The sequence below is a fragment of the Triturus cristatus genome, chromosome 10 (assembly GCF_964204655.1).
Source record: "Triturus cristatus chromosome 10, aTriCri1.1, whole genome shotgun sequence".
Taxonomy (NCBI): domain Eukaryota; kingdom Metazoa; phylum Chordata; class Amphibia; order Caudata; family Salamandridae; genus Triturus; species Triturus cristatus.
This window is the reverse complement of record NC_140593.1, coordinates 901576013-901596650: the sequence shown is the minus strand read 5'-3', so window position 1 is coordinate 901596650 and position 20638 is coordinate 901576013. Positions and strand designations below refer to the sequence as shown.

General features: G+C 45.0%; 1 long non-coding RNA gene across 2 annotated transcripts in view; it reads right to left on the bottom strand.

Moving 5' to 3' along the window:
• LOC146796209 (uncharacterized) overlaps nt 1-20638 on the bottom strand; it is a 58799-nt gene that overhangs the window by 16586 nt on the left and 21575 nt on the right. For both annotated transcript variants that reach the window (XR_014969578.1, XR_014969579.1), the window contains exon 2: nt 14542-14596. This is a non-coding gene — a long non-coding RNA (uncharacterized LOC146796209). The remainder of the gene's footprint in view (nt 1-14541; nt 14597-20638) is intronic.

Here is a 20638-nt window from a genome sequence, read left to right as displayed (position 1 = left end):
TATTTCCCCAAAACAAGAGAAAACAGTAGCTACCGTGTGTTTATTTTCATTTAGATCTCGGAAATATAACAACACATCATCGGCGTAGAGTGATACAGAGTGGATCACACCCCGTAATGGAATGCCGTAGGAGACCATAACTTGACGTAGATATTGTGCAAGACAAATAGCAAGGGGGATGAGGGGCAGCCCGGGCGTGTTCCCCGATAAACAGTATAGGAGGGAGAGATGTTCGAACCCGTCTTAGCACGAGCAGTATGGTTGGTGTAGAGCAGTTTGATCCAATTACAATAGGACTGGGGCAGGCCGAATTTAGATAATACAGCTAGAATATAAGGCCAGCTCAGGGTGTCAAAAGCTTGACACACGTCTAATGATAAGCAGCAGGCAAGAGGTGAAGTTTCCGACGCTGCATGTAGCAAGGCATGAAGCCGACGAATATTTAGAGGTGCTGTGTTGGGGTATGAACCTGCATTGATCAGTATGGACCAACTGGGGAAGCAACGGAAGAAGCTGTGATGCCAAAACCTTATTGAGTATCTTGTATTCTGTGTTAAGAATCGAGAGAGGTCTATAAGACAGAAGTTTGGTCGGATCCTTGTCAGGTTTCAAGAGGGACGTAACTAATGCCTCCCTGGTAGTGGGAGGTAGGGCATCATCTTCTAAGGAGGAGGTATACAGTTGCAATAATCTAGGAATCAATGTATCTGCAAAAGTTGAGTAAAACTCCACAGGGAGGCCATCTGAGCCAGGCGATTTATTATGGGCTAATGCATTAATCCCAAAAGTTATTCAAACAAAAGTTTGAAAAAAGGCGCACTATCCACCTGCCCTATAAGGTGCAACTGGTTGATGTGTGGAAGTAAACAAGTGTATATCGTACATCAATTGCGAAACATAAGTAAACAAAGAGCACATATGGTGCCTATTTTAGTTAAAGTTATAAACAGCGTCATGGGTGAAAAATAAAGTAAACAATAGGTATATTCCAAGACACTTCTTAGTTGTCAAATGATACAATCTGACCATTGAAATTGAAAAAATGATAATGGTAATAATAGTAATAATAGTGACTGCAAGTCAAAACGGTAGTTCGTGATTCTGCGCACCCGGATGAACTGAGATAAAGGTAAATGGTTTTTCAGGGAGTGTGAGTGAAAACTCCGAAAATGTAATGCATTATTCCTATCGGTTGGTTTCTTGAAGATCCTGGTTGTTAATGTGGAGTTGCGTTTTTCAATCTGAATGTCTAGATAGTTAATAGTAGTGTCATTGATAGAATATGTGAATTTGATGTGGGGATGACAGTCGTTCAAACTTGAAATCACATTCTCCAAAGCTTCTTTCGTGCCCCTCCATAGAACCAAAATATCATCAATGTATCTGAGATACAGTAGTAGATGTTCTGTCCATAAGCTGTTGTTCAAAATGTGCTGTGAACAACAGCTTATGGACAGAACATCTACTACTGTATCTCAGATACATTGATGATATTTTGGTTCTATGGAGGGGCACGAAAGAAGCTTTGGAGAATGTGATTTCAAGTTTGAACGACTGTCATCCCCACATATAATTCACATATTCTATCAATGACACTACTATTAACTATCTAGACATTCAGATTGAAAAACGCAACTCCACATTAACAACCAGGATCTTCAAGAAACCAACCGATAGGAATAATGCATTACATTTTCGGAGTTTTCACTCACACTCCCTGAAAAACCATTTACCTTTATCTCAGTTCATCCGGGTGCGCAGAATCAGCTCAGATGATGACCAAGGCAAAATTGACACCGAAATTATGTATCAGCAATACCTAGACAGAGGTTACCCTTCACCAGTTCTGGATACGGCGAAGTTCAAGGCGTACAGTATGGATAGAACGCAATTACTGAAAAAAACCGAAAAACCTGTGTCCAAACGTGAAGTTTGTGTTCTCAAATACTCCACAGCAGCTTTGGCGATTAAACGGAGCATTCTCAGGAGATGGGAAATTATAGAGCAAGAAAATGATTTTACCAACGTTTTTCATGCCAAACCCATTTTCGCTTTTTCCAGATCTAAGAACATCAGAGAGATTCTGGCCAGAAAAATTCCCAATTCAAATACGCTTAAACACTCAGGGATGCGCAAATGTTACAATTGTGGTCACTGTGGGAATGTCATGGTGGGTGACACCTTTACACATCCACATACGGGCAAATCTATCAAGCTCAAACACTCTTCAGATTGCAACACAGCTATGGTAGTATATGCCATCAAATGCCCCTGTGGCCATGTTTATGTGGGGAGAACAACCCGTAAAGTAAAAATACGGGTAACTGAACACAAAAGTGCTATTCGCACTTCTAATCAGAAATCGTGTTTAGCATTACATTGGAATACATATAAGCACACCATACCCCAACTTCGATTCACTGTTCTTGAGCAGATATCCGATTTCACACATGTTGATCCCAACAGGCACTTGGCTCAAAGAGAAACATTTTGGATACGTTTTTTACAGACCATGAGCCCTGGGGGTTTGAATGACAAAATAGAACTGATACATTTCCTGTGATAAAGTATGGTTGCATGACAACAATATCTCAATTTTACAGTTGTTTCACTGCTAATTATTGGAGTTTGTATTGTTTTATGCATCTTTAATGCGATTTCACTTATGTATTTGGTACGTCGATTCTCGCACATCTATTTCACAGGCAGTCTTGCCATCCTTAACGCTTAACTTCTATGTCTTTTCTGTCTTCCATTGGGATTCTGGTTATGATTATTCACCCGTTCTGACATGGCGCCCAGAGTAGTCCACTTTCGTTGTTCACGAGTTTCCTTACTGGTCACATGATCCCCACGGCTTTTTCTAATATGCACCCGCACGCCCTGGCCATATTGAGTCTTTGCCATTTGAAGATAGGATCCCTTCGAGGTTGCGTGGCACGTTGCATAGAAAGGTATGTGTACTGGTGAAGACGTAATGGTTTTTACAAAAACCTTAAAAAACTTTAAAAAGTCGCGGTATGCATTAAGCTGATGGCACCATTTCTTTACCCTTAGACGTTTTTGGATGCGGTTCATCACTGTGTTTATATCTTATGGATTTGGATGCACACGCATCATGGATTAGGCGAAGTAAGTTGCACCTTATGCTGGATACTCTTTTTCCGTCACCATTCGATCATCTTTGGTAACACTAGATCGCTCTTTTCAATTTTTGATACACAGGTCGTGTGAGTGACGACATGAACTTTGTCCTGTGCTAATTCGCACTTGAACGTTGGGAGGTGAGTCCTCCGTAGGCAATCATGGTTTGGTCACGGTGGTTTTTAGGCATTCGGTTCACTCGAGCACTTGATTTTTTTGCACTTGAATTCTCTAAAATTCACTTTTAAGCGCGTTTTTTTACTCTGTTTCACTTTGATGGGCACTTTTCATGATACTCAGGCGCTTCGTAATAGTTCTTGCACCCACTGGTGTCACCATGTATTCCTTACTCTTACTCTCATCTTTACTCTTCTTTGACAATCTTCAATAAACTTTATTTATAAATTTTCTCTTCTCACTGCATTTGCATGCAGAATATTGGCTGGATAGCATTGGATGCTAAGGGTTGTACAATGTCAAATAATGTTATATATGGACATATGTATAAGTTTGATTTTACATTTGTATTGTTTTCATTTGAACTAACTTATACACGCACATGTATATATTGTTGCAGTATTCCCCTGAAGAAGGTGTTTGTTGCACCGAAATGCATTGGGACACTTGACGTTTTTCCGAATATATCAAGAAAATAAAGAAGAATCTCAGAATTTATGAAGATTCACGAACTACCGTTTTGACTTGCAGTCACTATTATTACTATTATTACCATTATCATTTTTTCAATTTCAATGGTCAGATTGTATCATTTGACAACTAAGAAGTGTCTTGGAATATACCTATTGTTTACTTTATTTTTCACCCATGACGCTGTTTATAACTTTAACTAAAATAGGCACCATATGTGCTCTTTGTTTACTTATGTTTCGCAATTGATGTACGATATACACTTGTTTACTTCCACACATCAACCAGTTGCACCTTATAGGGCAGGTGGATAGTGCGCCTTTTTTCAAACTTTTGTTTGAATAACTTTTGGCATTTTTCAGGGCCTGTGTAGGGGTTGCACAGGCTTCAAAAAGGCAGCACCTTTGATTACCTTTAGATTACTATCAGAATTTTTTATAAACTTGAAAATATTGGTGTGCAGTTTGTCTAATCCGCCACTAATGCATTAAGTAGTAATCGGAGCCGCCAAGTCTTTGGCGGTCGAGTCCGAAATAGTGGGTAGTTGGACCTTTGCCAGGAAGCAGGTTGTAGCAGCTGACATGTCTAAGAGGAGAGCGGTATATAAACGTGCATAGTATTCCTGAAATGCAGCATTTATTGCAGCCTGGGAAGTAACCAACGTGTTATGAACATCATGTATCGCCAATATGGGAGTGGGAGTTGCAGAAGGTTCAATCAATCTCGCTAACAACGTGCCTGCTCTATCCGCCTCGGAATGTGTGTGTAGGCATTAAAGTCTATCAGTCTCAAGCGTTCCAGTAATTCAGCATAATTAATCCTAGTGGCCTGCAGAGGCTCTATACCTTCATCACTCCTCTGGGCAGTTATCTTCAGAGCCTGTAAGTCTCTCTCCAGGTCTGTTATACCCTTAATCATTTCCCTCCGCGAACCCACCAAGGTTCCCATGGAAACCCCACGAATGGTTACTTTAAAGGCCTCCCACTCAAAGGATCTGGACGAGGCAGTACCCTCATTATCCATAAAATTCGTAGTGATAGCTGTAGCCAAAGGGGCTCGATAAACCCGGTCCTCTAATTGTATAGGTAGCATTCTCCACGTTGGGATAGGAGCGGGGGAACGGCCCCAGGTCAGCAATATCTCTATGGGATTATGGTCTGATATGGTCTTGCTCAGATAATCACACTGGGCAATGGAAGGGGATAAGTCAGGGGAACAAAAGCAATAATCTAAACGAGTTTGTAACTTGTGTGGGTAAGAATAGAAGGAATATTCCCGCATATTAACATGTAGGTACTTCCACACATCCAATAAATTCCAGCCTTGTGCCCATCTTGTCATGGTAACAGCCTGCGATCGCGCTGTAGTATTAGATAAGGGAGGATGGGAGCGGTCAAGATATACAACAAATACCGCTTTTAAATCCCCTCCCAATAACCATGGAAAGTGTGACCAGTCTGAAAGTGCTCGAGAGACCCGTGTTAAAAATGGTTCTTGATCTGTATTCGGAGCATAAAGGGAACCCAACACCACCTGTCTACCATCCAATGCTCCAAGAAGGACAAACCGACCCTGGTCATCAATTTTACTCACGCTAAGGGAGAAGGGAATCCCTGCCCGAATCCATATTGCAGTCCCTCTAGAAAAGGCAGAATATGCAGTCGCATAAAATTGACCCCGCCATCGTTTTTGTAGTTTCATAGTTTCGGAGGGTAACAGGCGAGTCTCCTGGAAGTATACTATTTGGGCTTTACGGCGGTGTATCGGTGCAGCTTTTCTGTACCGTTTAGTGATAGTTCCCATACCCTGGACACTCCACGAGATGAAAGTATAAGATTTGGCAGTAGACATCATCAAGAAATAACGATAAACCTCCCCGGTCCCCACCCCCAACCACCCACCCCCCAATCCCAGACCATGCGGCAAAATTACAAATAACTCAACAATGTTCCAATACTGGGTCCAACAACCAAACTTCGTTCAACCAAACCGTGTAAACAAGATTAACAGCTGCTAACGCCTGCGGGGGAAGGTCGCTAACACTATTAGTATCCCGACAACAGCAATGAGCAATATATGAAAACGCCCAAAACGCATGCCGGGTCAGGGAACTTTCGAAACCATCCCTACCTGTTGTGCAAACATACTAGGAACATTGTATACAGCAAGGAGAATAAGCAAGCATGACTGTAACAAAAGCACGTCAACCTATACAGGTAACTGGTAGGGGACAGGGAGCACACTCCGGAGCAATGTGTCAAAAAGTACATAAACAGTTTACGCCAGAGGATCATTGCTAAGTTGCATGACCACAGAGGGAAACTGCGCCACGCTGACGTCAGAGTCTCAGTCTGTATTGGCATCCTTGGACGGACTGGTACTAATGGATGGGCGAGATGTACGGAAGGTTAAGGCAGTTCGAATGGCCTCCTGCCCTCCACCACCTGCTGACGAAGCGGGGGACTAGAGGCTGAACTCTGGGTAAGGAGTTCTCTCTTACGCCTTCAGGGGGTGCTGTGACTTCGGTTGCGAGGAATCCATTAATCTGGCAGGCTGGACATCGGGAAAGGTCTTGTCCAGCCGGTCCCATGCATTGTCAGGAGTATCAAAAAATAACGAGCGCTCGCATGACACTAACTGATGTGGGAGTGCTGTTACTGCACTTACCCGTGGGTACACTGGAGAAGGGGGGTGACTTTAACCGGACAATGAATGGCCAAATGGACCGATCCCCGCCCAGACATGACTCGACACACGGTTCACAATTACATGATTTTGCAAATGCCCTGGGGATGGTGCATATCTGGAGGTGGTCACACCCCCACGACGCACTCTTCACGTTCCAATCCAGTGTGTATGGCAGTCAATCACGAATTGACTACCAATCAATCAAAGGCTTTATTTTCGATATGATGAATATCTTTAAAAGCAAGAATTGACTACCTGTTTACCCACGCACAACATATACAGGACTTCACCGACTCCGCTTGCCTCGCGCGGGGTGTGTTGGACCATTCCCCGGTCTTCAGAGCACATCGTGCTACACAACCAGGCCCCATCATGATCCAGCCTTGGGCACTAAAGGTCCCGCACATCAGGGAAAACTTACAGAAAGACACTGATAATTATTTTGAGGAGAATATAGGGTCTGTGAAGTCAGAAATTACACTCTGGGGTGCATACGGGCAGTGATAAAGGGGAGAGCATTGTCTATGATGGTGGGCCACAGGGCAGAGCACAACTGGAGAGTGAGCGAACTGGAATCGGAGATCTTGAGACTTGAACGCGCCACCGCACAGGACCAGATCAAGATACTCAACATACCATTAGTATTGAGACCGGATTATAAGCAACTGCTCTTGGAGGACGCCAACAGGCGTGCTCTCGCCTTCCGCCATAGAATATACGAACAGGGCGAATGAACTGGGAAATTATTGGCATGGCTGGAACGAAAAGAACAGTCAGCGAGGTGGGTGCGAGCAATAAAGGGGCCTGATGACGTTCTGATTACCGACCCCTGGGCATTGCGGAGGCATTTGCAAAACATTACGAGCAAATATACAGACTTTCACAGCACTCACAGGCGCCATTAGCGGCAGATCTCCTCGCTACGATCGATGTAGCATGCATCTCCCAACAAGACAAAGAGGCTCTAGACGTTGATATCTCGGTTGACGAGATTCAGAAAGCCATCCTAGACATCCGTGCGGGTAAGGCGATGGTCCCAAATGGGCTTCCGATCGAGCTGTTAAAACCTATGGCTACGAAACTCGCCCCCCACTTGTTAAATCTATACAATGAATGTTCAGAGATTGGCCTCCTCCCGGCTGATATCCGTGCGGCCACCATCGTGGTCATTCACAAACCTGGTAAACCTGTGTAGGAGTTTACATCATACCGACCCATTTCACTGATAACCGTGGAGGCCAAAATTCTGGCCAAATTGCTAACTAACCGTCTGCTCCCTTATTTCACTGACTTGGTTCACCCTGACCAATCGGGATTCATGCCGGGTCGGAATACGGCACGTAACCTACGCCGAGTTCATGGCGCGCTGGGCAGAGTAGAGACACTAGAGGAAAATGCAATATTGCTCGCGCTAGACGCAAAAATGGCGTTCAACACCGTAGCATGGGATTATCTGTTCGCGGTTCTGACTCGCATAGGGCTCGGGCCCAAGTTGCTTGGGTGGATCAGACTTTTATATACGCTCCCCATTGCCCACGTCTCAGTAAACAACCATCGCTCTAAATCTTTCCCCCTTTGCCGTGGTACGAGGCAGGGCTGCCCATTATCGCCGCTCCTCTTTGCCCTTGTCCTTGAACCTTTGGTGGTCTGGATTAGAGGGGACCCAGGTATCAGAGGTCTTTAAATGGACGGATGAACACGAAGCCTGTATATCACTATATGCAGCCGACATTCTGCTCTATGTTGCCTCACCAGAGCGCTCACTCCGCCGCGTTCTCCACATTTTCCACATATTTGGGGCCCATTCTGGTTACCAGATAAACTGGTCCAAATCCCAGATGTATTCCCTCTGGGGTGACTCTCCGCAAAGTCCTCGAGGTTATAGCATTCCAGTAGCGGCTCGGGGATTCCAATACCTGGGCATTTTCAGAACAATTGACGCAACTTTGTTTTATGAACAGAATCTGTTGGGACTGTTGCAGAGGTTTAAATTGGATGTCACCCACTGGAAGACACTCCCCCTTACTCTTCTGGGACGGGCGTCTTTATTCAAGATGCTTGCCCTACCGCGCTTCCTTTATGCCCTCCAAAATACTCCCATTCCGGTCCCTGAATCCTATTTCTCGCAGATTGAGGCAACAGTTAGAGACTTACTTTGGGATAACAGGCCGCCTAGGATAGGTATAAACAAGCTCACCATGGGGTGGTACGATGGAGGTATCAGGCTGCCAGATATGCGTCTCTTACCAGGCGTCGCAATTAATTGCCATCAACAAATGGGTGTTTGGGTCACATACTGACCCCAGTTTCCGCACCGATCTTTGGTTAATGGGAAAGGGAGGCTACACCAGAGCACTATATACTCACCATAAGAAATTCCGTTTGACTGGCCCCACTGCCCGTACAGTAGAAGTGTGGCACGGAGTTCAGCGGCGGATGGGGTGGCAGGGGTGCCTAACGAAGTCTACCCCCTGTGGGAACCCAACATCTTGGGACGACTGAGCGCTTGTGTAGGGTTCGACAAATGGGATACGATCGGAATATCTACTGTGGGGGATATGTGGATTAAGGGCAAGAAGGCGTCGTTTGCGGAGCTACAACTTAAATATCAATTAGCACCGTCAGAGCACTTCCGATATCTTCAGATCAGCCACGCCATAGACTGTGCCCTCCCTCAAGACACCCCCCTCCCTGACTCTTCTCCTCTCGAGGATAGATTATTGCTGGACCCAATGGACCGTAAAGCCATCTCCCTCAAGTACAAGAAACTGATCAACAACCGGGTTGACCCAATGCAGAAGCTATGAACAAATTGGGAGGTGGACTTAGGTGCAATGGCTGACGAAGACTGGATAGAGGCTCTGGCCTCCCCCCGAGTGGTGGCTATCCTGATGCGACTTCGGCTTGTTCAGCTTAAGATCCTCCATCAGGTATACTTTGATGCCAAACTGTTATTTAAACTAGGTAGGAGACCAGATACGCTCTGCCTTCGACACTGTAACCAAATTGGCACATTCATACACATCCTATGGGAATGCCCCCAAATACAACAATATTGGATAGACGTCACCAGACAAGGACTTGTGACAAACCCATACATCCATCTCCCAAACTGTCACCTCAACATCTGGGAGGCAACAGACCTCACCTAAGCTGAACAATCATGGGCCACCATGGGGTGGAGTATAGCGAAACAAAACATTGCTCAACAGTGGGGGGTGGACACGGTACCACAACTACGCGACTGGGCTAAAGACATGGACCACACAATGGTAGCGGAAAAAACGGTATATAAAGGAAGAGGTTGCCCACGTAAATGGGATCACAAGTGGGGACGCTGGAATAAATACAGGGGTGAAATTTGCATCTCCCCCATGATAGAACTTAGACGGGAGAGACTCGCAAGGTTAGAGGGGGAGGGTGATGACAGGATGACATAAATCCCGGTCTGCCAAGAACTCTGTGTGCAGGTGGGGTTCTCTGACCCGACGGCACAATGGTGACCCTCATTGTACGATTAAGCTTCTCACACCGTTTTATATTATGGGCTCTGAATGGACTGCAGATTGTAACATAATGCCAAAAGCATGTACCTCCTGCTGAGATGTCTATGTAATGTCAACAATGCTGCTGTTTTGTTTCTAATAAAAATGGTCTTAAAAAAAATAATGAGCGCGGATTATATATGATTTTCAGTTTTGCTGGGAACAATAAAGCAAACGTCAGGCCCGCTGCCCGGACCCGCGCCTTCACCTCCATAAAGGAAAACCTTTTACGCTGTACAGCCAGAGTATAATCGGGGAATATTGAGACCTTCACTTTATCGATCTGCAATGGGCCGTTATCCCTCGCCGCCTGTAACAAATGATCCCGGTCTCTTTAGTTCAAGATCCTGGCCATTATTGGATGTGGGTTGGGCTGGCGCCAGGTATCGGTCTACGTGTAGGGCCACGATGTGCCTGCTCAACTGTAAAGTGTGCAGATAGTCTGATCGGGGCCACACTATTTTTCAGCCATGTTTCTATGTACTCTGTGGGGTTGGAGCCATCCGTTCCCTCCGGTAATCTAACAATTCAGAGGTTGTTGCGGCGTGCCCGGCCTTCTGCGTCATCGGCCTGGGCCCGGAGGGAATCAATCTGTTGGCGCATTTGACAGAGTTGCTCTTCATGGGCATTTATTTGTGGTACCATGGTTTCCATAGTTTGCTCAGAGGATTTAACTTTATAAGCTAATTTCTTATGATCATCTTTCAATAATTTGAGATCAACTGATATCATGCCCAGTTGCGCTTCTAGTACAGAGCGGGAATCATGGATCTCCTGTAAAATCACGTCCAGGTTATCCACTGAAGCGTTGGTACTGACACTTCCCTCTGTATGATGCAACCGGCTAGATGAGTGTCAAGAAGCCGGAGAGAGCGAACCTGCTCTCCCCGACCTAGTAGTCGCTCTGGGCTTCCCTTTGCCCATGGTTGGTGACGAGGCACAGTGGTGCGATGACTACGCGGTAGCGGATGCAAGTATATTATAAACACTGAGGGAACAAGCACCAATTGCCAAGGACCCCAAATGTCAGACTATACTATTGACCAGAGAATTCTGTGACAGTAGGACGGAAGGGGACTGGGTGGATAATAGATGCAGTAGCCTCCTGAGTAGCACGCTGTTGACCAGAAGCGTCCCTGTTCGATAATAACTTCACAGTGTAGGTTCACCCACAGTGACCACCAATAGGGACTGCGAAGATGAGTGGAACATACACCATACAGAGCCACTGGACAGGAGCGACGTGTCGACCAGTATAAACAGGTCACAGATCCAGTGACATTGTGCAGGAACTCACTGCCATCCAATCATCAATAGTACCCAAGCTGCCAGTCACTTTCAGGTTTGCACATATAGATGAAACCCCCCGTAGGAAATGACAACTCTTATAGGAGCCAGAGCAAAATGAAGGGGTTAGAGTGGTAGACGTCCCGTACAAAGGCTGGGTATTGAGGAGCACTCCGTCTGAACTTATGGTCTGGAGCCCTGACCATGCACACTTGTTGTCGCAGGGGGGGGAAGAAGGAGGACAATGTAGAATAATATCCAGTCAATGCGCTTCCCACCAGCACTCCAAAGCTGCCAACCGAGCACCGCTACTTACATGGGCCAAACCATAGGGACATCAACAGATCTAAGTATTGACTCAGTGCTCCAGCTATGATGTCCTCCGAGATATTGCTGCGGCGGGGTAGAGGGGAAAAGGAGGCACGAGGTGTCTGCTGGTCGCCAAGCACCCACTACGAAATGGCTGTGCGTCTGAGAAGTACTGGCACGCACTCCACGTACCATGGCAACAGCGATGGTGAGGGTCACACAGGCCGTCTCGGGCAGTCCACAGCCAGGCAGGACAGTAGAAAACGCAGACGTCGTGCTGGAAGGCCCCCAGACCGGGGGCCGGAGTAGACACAGCAGCCGGGCCCCTGTATCCCAGAGCTCAGCCAGACCACAGGTCAGCCCGGTGTCGACGAAGCTCCGCCTGTAATTCAGGCCACAAGACGTGCCGGAACACCAACCATGTTCTCCTGCCAGCATGAGCCCAATGCCCAAGGACCCCCACTGAGCAGGATACTGGCTCCGTACCTCAGCTCCGGCGTCCACAACGATATCGCTGCTCTGGAGGGAGGGGGGGGGGGGGGGGAAGAGGGAGATACAAGATGGCCGCAGGTCCTAATCGCCTGCAATCACCATCTGATTGTGCAGGGACCTGCAGTCACAGCAGGGGACCCGCCACCGATGTGTGGCGCGATGCGGTCCTGTAGAGAGCGGGGGCCCCTCCGTCAGCAGTGGCAGCCAGCGCGACCTAAAGGTGCTGGCGCTCACTCCACGCACCTCGGCAGCAGCAGTGACACGGATCACTTAGGCGATCCCGGACAGCTTCCAGCCAGACAGGCCCGATGGCAGCAAATTCGGAAGTTGGGTGGGAAGGCCCCTAGTCCGGGGGCTAGAGCAGTCCCTGCAGCCGGACCCAGTATCTCACGGCCCGGCCAGTCCGGCCAGCCCGAGGCTGGCGAGGCTCCACCCCGCACCAGGGTTCAAGATACGCCAGAGAGAACCGCCATTCTGAAGTCAGCTCTCCGGGAACTCTGAAAGGCGGAGAGCACGGTCGTGGCAGCCTGTTACTGGGAACAAGTGCTCAGCGATGAAGACAGCTGTCTAGTAAGGTAGGGAATGACGGATGATATGCAAATAAGGCGCCCCGGCCCAGAGCTCGTCGCTTAAGCAACCACCATCTTGGGCTGCAGGCCACGCCCCCCTCCCCCCCCGGACTAAGTCCACTCATACCATTAGAATCTGATGACTTAATTCCGAACTAGCTCACAGTGTGCTATCGGTGCCCCTAAACTGATAGGGCACCGGGTGGGGTATGCAACCTCAGAAAATGACAACCTATAAAGTGTGGGGTGTGCGGGTGTCAGGACCCACAAGAGGTTTCCTCCTGGTAATGCATGTCTGGCTTCTATCTCCCCTTCGCAAGATTAGTAAGGTAGGGAATGACGGATGATATGCAAATAAGGCGCCCCGGCCCAGAGCTCGTCGCTTAAGCAACCACCATCTTGGGCTGCAGGCCACGCCCCCCTCCCCCCCCGGACTAAGTCCACTCATACCATTAGAATCTGATGACTTAATTCCGAACTAGCTCACAGTGTGCTATCGGTGCCCCTAAACTGATAGGGCACCGGGTGGGGAATGCAACCTCAGAAAATGACAACCTATAAAGTGTGGGGTGTGCGGGTGTCAGGACCCACAAGAGGTTTCCTCCTGGTAATGCATGTCTGGCTTCTATCTCCCCTTCGCAAGATTATCAAAAGCCATTCAATCCACTAAGCTGGGGTGCATGTTGGCAACAATGGAATTCTAAGATGGCTGCCAATATGCACACACTGCTTCAGCACTCTGCTGTTAGCAGTCTAGTCTCTTAGAATTCTGACACCTGGTGAAGTGTGTGTCAACATTCTACTGTGCACTTCACTGAAGAAGCTGAGAGAAGAACACCTGAATTCCCTGCGTCGTGGTAGTCAGTCAGGGTAGTTTGCGAATTTGCGGGGTTAGTTTCGCCGGTTAATAACCTCCCCTTCAGATAAAGGTTAGTGTGTTTATTTAGGCATTCAATGTTTAATTCCTGTGCTAAAAAGATTGCTGTCAGTTAAGGGGTAAAAAACTAAGTGCAAAACCACTAGAGGAGTGTAATGGCTTTGTTTTAAATGACAACTGTTAATGTAGGCACGAGCAGAAACAGGTAGCTCTTTCAAAATAATATTGAGGAAAGACTTTTAGTCGCGTGCGCTTCAAACTCGAGCGCAGCGTCTGAAAGGATCTGTATCTCCTTTCAGCATAAGGACGAATTTCGAGTCACCTCAGATGCGAGCGCGCCCTTCAAGCGCTGCGTCTGAGGAGTACTAAAGGCATTCGGGGAATTCCTTGAGACCGACGCTGACGTATGTTCTGAACGTCGCGTCGGCCGGGTTTCTTAAATCTGAATAACTTCTCTGTACTGAGGAGTTTAGGAGCGGAGGCAAGCGTCTCATTCAGCTCCGACAATTCAGGACGTTCTGAGGGAATCGAAATAATTCTCGAGGGCGTACTCAGAAAAAATCAATAAAAACTCTAAACCAAGTCAGGGAGAAGCTTTTCTTGGTGATTGGTGCCAGAAAATAAACACCAGGAAGCACTTCCCTTCAAATCGATTATCCCACTCAGTAAAAGAATCTAGAGGAATAAATAGGACAAACCCAGAAGTAAGTTTCCTCAACACGCCAAGTACCTAGCAGTAGATATCGCTAAAATGATGAGGAAGGTCTTATAACGTTGCAAGGAAATTTCCTGAAGGGTTAGAGTCCACTAAAGCAGTAACAGTACTATACCAAAATCCTCTTAGAAGATTCTTGCATCCAGACCAAATTGGCAATACAGAACTCCAAGTACACCGCCTCACTCTTTTCTCAAATAAGTAAGTAAGAGAGAGAGAAAAGGAAGGTACATATCTGTGAACAATAAAACGGCATCATAAACTTACCATATCCCTATTCTTTCCGGTGAAGGGCTGATGAGGTGATCTTGAGCAGCACGACCTACCAAACAAGGAGAGAATAGAGTGAAGACTTCTCCTCCACGTTAAATGGAATAGAGAAGTAAGAAGAGTAGCAAGCATCCAAGTTAACCTGGTAAGGTAAGGGACTCGGTTAGAGGGAAGCAGTAAGGAAGAAAACAAGTTACAAGTAAGTTTAATAGATGTTATTGTTGGCAGACCTGTAAGAAGACCAAGAAGAAGTCACGAAGCAGCAGGCAGGCCTTGGAGCAGTCTCTTCTTGTCCCATTCCCCTTTCCCCCCTTAGGAACTTACCTGTGATGAGATTGAGAACCAAACAGAAAGTGTTCTGAGGAGGGCATTGGGACTTTTCGTCGTTCTGCTCCTGTGCAAGTTTGGAAGGTGCAAATAGTAGGTCCTGACAGCGGGTCTGACAGAATACCTCAGAATGGTCTAACTCCCCATTTACCTGCGGGCGTGGATCATCTGGCAGCCAGCCATGGTGTAGAGCAGGCCGCAGTCCTCTTCAGGATGGTGTTGGAATTCAGGAGGGCTTAGAATTCAGGCAAGGGGCGACCTTTGACAATCCATCAAGATGCTCCTCTGTCTAAACAGAGGCATAATACAGTTTATAATAAACTGGACCCATTTGTTCTGTGCCTGAGTCCTGGTCCTGTTGTCATTGTTGATTCTATCCACCCAGAACGGACGCTGAACGGACAACAAACAACTATATTTTGCGCAGTGTACTAAGTCCTTCTACAGAATGTTCAAAGGCCATATAATAAGCCTATGAAGGAATGTAACTGTAAGCAAACCATTTCGGAGTAGATTATCTCATGAGGCCATGCAAGCAAATGTGTGTTAAGTCATTGTCTACAAAGATGGCAATTTTAAACGTGAGCATGTAAAATGGAAGTTGGTGCCTGGGACCTATATAACCTCCCGACAAAACAGGAAATATTTGCTTTAACCACATTCCTCGTCCTGCGTCAACAACCAATAACAACGCTGCACTCTGTGACGTGGTCAACAAATAACAGCGCAGTACTAACACCAGCCGTCTCATCGCAGCACACTATGAAGCAATTCTCACTCCTCACAGTGGTTCACCCTCCTTTACAATCTTCACAAGCACACCCTTTTCTCAACACTAAGCAAACATAAAACAAAGCGCAAAGCCAGTGGTTCTCAAACTGTGGTCTGCGGACCCCCCAGGGGTACATGACACATTCCAAGTTCCTTGTATAATCAGCAGTTTTTGGGCAACAATAAAAGTGTCAAGATAACTCTGGTGATTAATGTATCTGCTGGAGAGCGATGGGAGTTTTGTCCGGTGGCAGCTTTAACTCATCTAAGGGAACGTAGATGGTTAATATGCAAAGAATGTGTACCTTGCATTTAAAAAAGAAACCGAATTTTATGTGCATAGCTCAGTGGGTTACTGCTTTTGTTACTATGCAGTTTAAAAGTTACAATCTTAATTAAGGCTCCCTGTTTTCCGTTTTTATTGATTTTTACAGATAAATACAGACAAAAAACATTCTTTTTCTTGTCTGTATTTATTTTTAAATGTGAATAAAAACGGAAATAGGATTGCTTTTTGAGTAATTCTAAATACTGTCTGCTATGACTGCCAGGCCAATAGTTGTATGGATTGATAGATAAGGGGGTTAAAAAAGAAAGGAATTTTAGTAAAGAGGCTTAAATAGCAATAGATATGCACAAGGTTGATACTGAAATTTGGATATTTTCATGTAAGTGCACTGATTTATCTCCAGCGGGTGTTCACAGCACTGATCCCTGGCAGACATTTAAGCATGAGTGTATATTTATTGGTTAAATAAATGTGGAAATATACCAATTTCAGCTTGTTCCACAAAACCCAAAATAAACATGGATAAATACAGATGGAAATGTCCAAAAAACTAAATACCATAAAACCGGGAGCCCTAACCATAATCTAGCACAGTAAGCTATGAACTGCCATTCAAGAGCTGCATGCAAACTACATGGTACAAGTTAGTAAGTTATGTTTTTTCCCAGTCTGTCATTATCCTGATGCTGCTAAAAACGTTTGAGTAGAAATACCTTTTTATCATTAAAATAAATGCTAACCACTGTGTTATGTTCTGAAACCGGAGTTTGTGCTACGCCAGACCAAGCACTCTTTAAAAATGCCTAAAAGTATGGATGACACGTGAATTGTACACCTTGTAGTCCCCTCTGCCTTATGTAACATTTTCTATACACTGATGTACACAAGTATGATAAATTGTCTCTCTATGTGTGTGATGTAAAGTGTGCTGACACCTACACTGGTATGAGAGGCGATATAAAACAAATGAAATACATGTGATAGAGGGGCTATGAAGAGATGAGAGGCACTGTTGGAGGGTGATAGTGAGGTAATCATTGATGAGCCCCAACAAAGATTGTTGAATCCTGGTGCATAGTGAAGTCATCATTTACTATGCTTTAGAAGCAAATACAATTCAATATAAAATGACAAACGTGCTGTAGAATGCACCATTCCCCCCCCCCCAATTTTCTTGGGGGGAGCCCCCCCCGAAGCACCACTTGTAGTGGTCAGGCACACTCGCTGCACTTGGTGTGCACTGAACGGGGACTGATCTGACAATTGCCAGGGCTGCTTTGGGTTTCCAAACATTGAAAAGTTAGTCGCTGAGATGCAGCACCAACCTTCCCATAACTTTTTTTCAGATTTTTGCAATTTTTTTAAATATAAAATACAAAAACTTCAGTAATTTAAGTATTTATTTGGTGTGCACATGTGTGTTTATTTTTTTCGAATTACTGTTTTAATGTTTGAAGACTACATTGTACAAATTGCTTGGGGGTCCCCGGCTTCCAGTAGTGACTCAATAAGGGTCCTCAGGAGTCAAAAGTTTGGGAACCACTGCGCTAAGAGATTTCAACAAATACATTTTGTAGGCTCCACTAAAGAAATCAAAGTATTCAATCACACAAGAAATGGTCCAGATTGACACTTTCGACCTACTCAGACACACTCGAGTGAAACCTTCAACAGCAGGAATCGCTCAGATCAGTGTATCTTTTCCTTTGAGCAACAGGATTAGCTACACCAACCACACTTTACTCTCACACAAAGGTATGTCCCTATCCCAATTATGCAGACGATGATACATCACGACTTGCACCACAAAACTTAGCGGAAAAATGACAACACAGTGTATTCCACACACACATCTATTCAGGGATCTTAGGCTACATCCAGCCTGATACCAACTTCAACTGCTCAACATTAAGGACATTCACATCTATACCACAACTAACACATCACACCGCCCAATCTCAGCAAACTATTGCAAGCTTGACATAAACAGTTGACATAAACATTTACAAGGTGAGACCCTATTAACACTCACTCCTCCACTGTTACAACTCTATTCAGTTCAAAAACTTTATTTCGATCTCTGCGGATCATAAAAGTACACCATAAAAAAAGACAATGACAAACACACAGTACAAATAAAATATGTCACCCCTAAAAAAACAGTCACAATCTGTCTGCAATCTTAATGTTATCAATTAATCAAGGTGCGATAGTATTTATGCAAGTGGGTAGTTAGTCCACATAGTAGCAACCTAATTATACAATTTGAAACATCATTGGTTAAAAAAGCCAACTTCTTGAATATTTCTTAAAACAGAAAAACAGTTGTCTATGTTACAACTTTTTTTTTTTAAAGGAATAAAAAATGTTACAAATTTTGAATTATATTTTATATCATTGGTACCATTGCATTGTCACTTACGGATGAAGAATGCTTGGCACGCCTTATCCAGAGGGCCATTAAAAACGTTGCTACACAAAAAACAAGCATGCGTGTTGTGTCAGTCTTCATTATTCTGCGTGCCTCCTTATATCTCCTTACTCCCAAATTTCTACAAGGGGGAACTATCCATTTAAATTGAGATCGAGAGTAAAGGGGGCAAAATAATAAGACATGATCAAGAGTCTCAGCAGTCCCCAAACAACAGGGGCAACACTCTTCTTCACCGCGCTCCCCTTCTCTATTCCAATTTCTTCTAAAGTGGTTTAGAGGAAGACAACCATATCTAAACTGTAAATACAGTTTCCTAGCTAGAGGGGGCTCAATTTCATCTAATGTGGGCTCAAAGTGGGCAGATTGTTTACAATTCATAAAATCTGTTGAAAGTGTCTCCTTACAATTCAATATCAGGTCATTTTCAATAGTACCCCAATACATTGCTTTGAGGCTGGATTTGTTTATCTGATTCAGGGTTTCTGGTTCCCTCCAATGTACAGTCAACCCCAATTTAACCAGCAAGTTCTTAACTGCAAACAACCAAGGGATCCTGTTCACACCAGATACTATCATTAGCTCCCGAAGCCCCTCTCTATAAAAGGCAAGTGCTTCAGTGGTCCACAACCGGTGCCAAAACATAAGTACCCGTAAACAGATCTTATCTGACACCCTCTTCTGACCAAGATCCAAATAGAGTGGACTCAATGGAGTAGACACTTGGAGACTCACTAGAGATCTAAAAAACCTATGCTCAGTATTCAAAAGATTATTACAATTTTAACACCCCCAGAGTTCTGCAGCATAAAGGGTAGCCCCTAGAGCTTTAGTAATATAAATTTCCAATGCTGGCCCCAGCTTTCTAGATATCGTTTTCCTTTGGATTTTCACAATGTTTGCAGGTTGATATATCAGGGTAGTATGTGCTTTTGTCAATTGTGGGGCCCAACTCTATTCCAAACTGCTGGAACTCCACTGATCCTCTGAATTGAAACCTGGGCTTTAGGAGCTACGACTGGGTTTGAGCAAGTTGAGATTTCCTACAGGGGATACTCTGACTTCCTTTACTTCAGTAACCAACCATCCGACGTAAAGCACTGAAAGGGAGAACACATCAACAATACATTTCTAACTTGTGAAGCCAATGTGACACCACCATAAAGACCAGGAATCACTGAATATAGTAATAGTTAAAGGATTTTATTTGGATTACCAATCAATCTAATATATAAGTAAACCAATATTAAGCTCAGTTAATACCAGTAGCGGCTCCTCGAGGGAGTGCTACGGGCGGTGAGGCGGGGGAGGTGCAGGGTGGGGGGTAGTAAACTCCGGCATACGGCCGAACGAAAGTACATAAATAAATAAATAGAATGAATTACATTGCGTGCGCTGCATCGCCATTTGGCGTTGCAGCGTGCGCAATGTAATTTTTAAAATTTATTTATGTACTTACCTCCGTTCGGCCATATGCCAGAGTTTACTACCCCCCACTTTGCCCCTACCCCGCCCCGCAGTACTCTCGAGGAGCTGCTACTGGTTAATACAGCAGATAAGCTGAAATATATCTGTAGGTTAAGGCCCATCAGCATTTAATGTGTACTTCAAATACATGGTTATACATGTGCATGTGTACCTTGAAGAATAAAAGTAAAGTGTGAGTAAACGAGTACATGTTAACATATGCAAATATAACTTGAAAGATAAGTGTAAAACGTGATCAAAGAATATATGCTTTCATGTTTACACTGAACAATATACATGTGTATAAATCTCTAGTCTCTACATTGAATACATTTAATTAATGCATTTAAATGTTTCACACACATTAATAAAGTTAAGGCACACGGGGAAAATAATGTCAAATGCGAGTATTTAATTGCATTTCTGTGACGTGTAAGGGTGGAGCCTTAATTGTGCTGCTCCACTACGTAGCAAGAATGTCACTAGTGGACCGATTTGGCATAGAAAGGTTTCAGCAGCATTTTAAAAAGCTGCAGGTGCAGCGCTACTTGCTGCCAGTTGGTGCAAATGTCCAAAACTCAATAGTACATCTGGTGCCTGTAAGCTGGCTGTGGGAACACACAAAGCAACTTAAGGCTGGATCAACAGTTTTTGTCACCTACATGTGTTTAAATTCTCTCTCCTTCTCTGTGGTTGGAGTTGCAGCGTCACCCAAGGGGAAAAAAAGCACATGCAATACTCACTCATCGGACCACCTCTGGAGGAGCATATCTAACTTGTGGCTGTGCGGGCAGAGCCGTCAGCTCTGG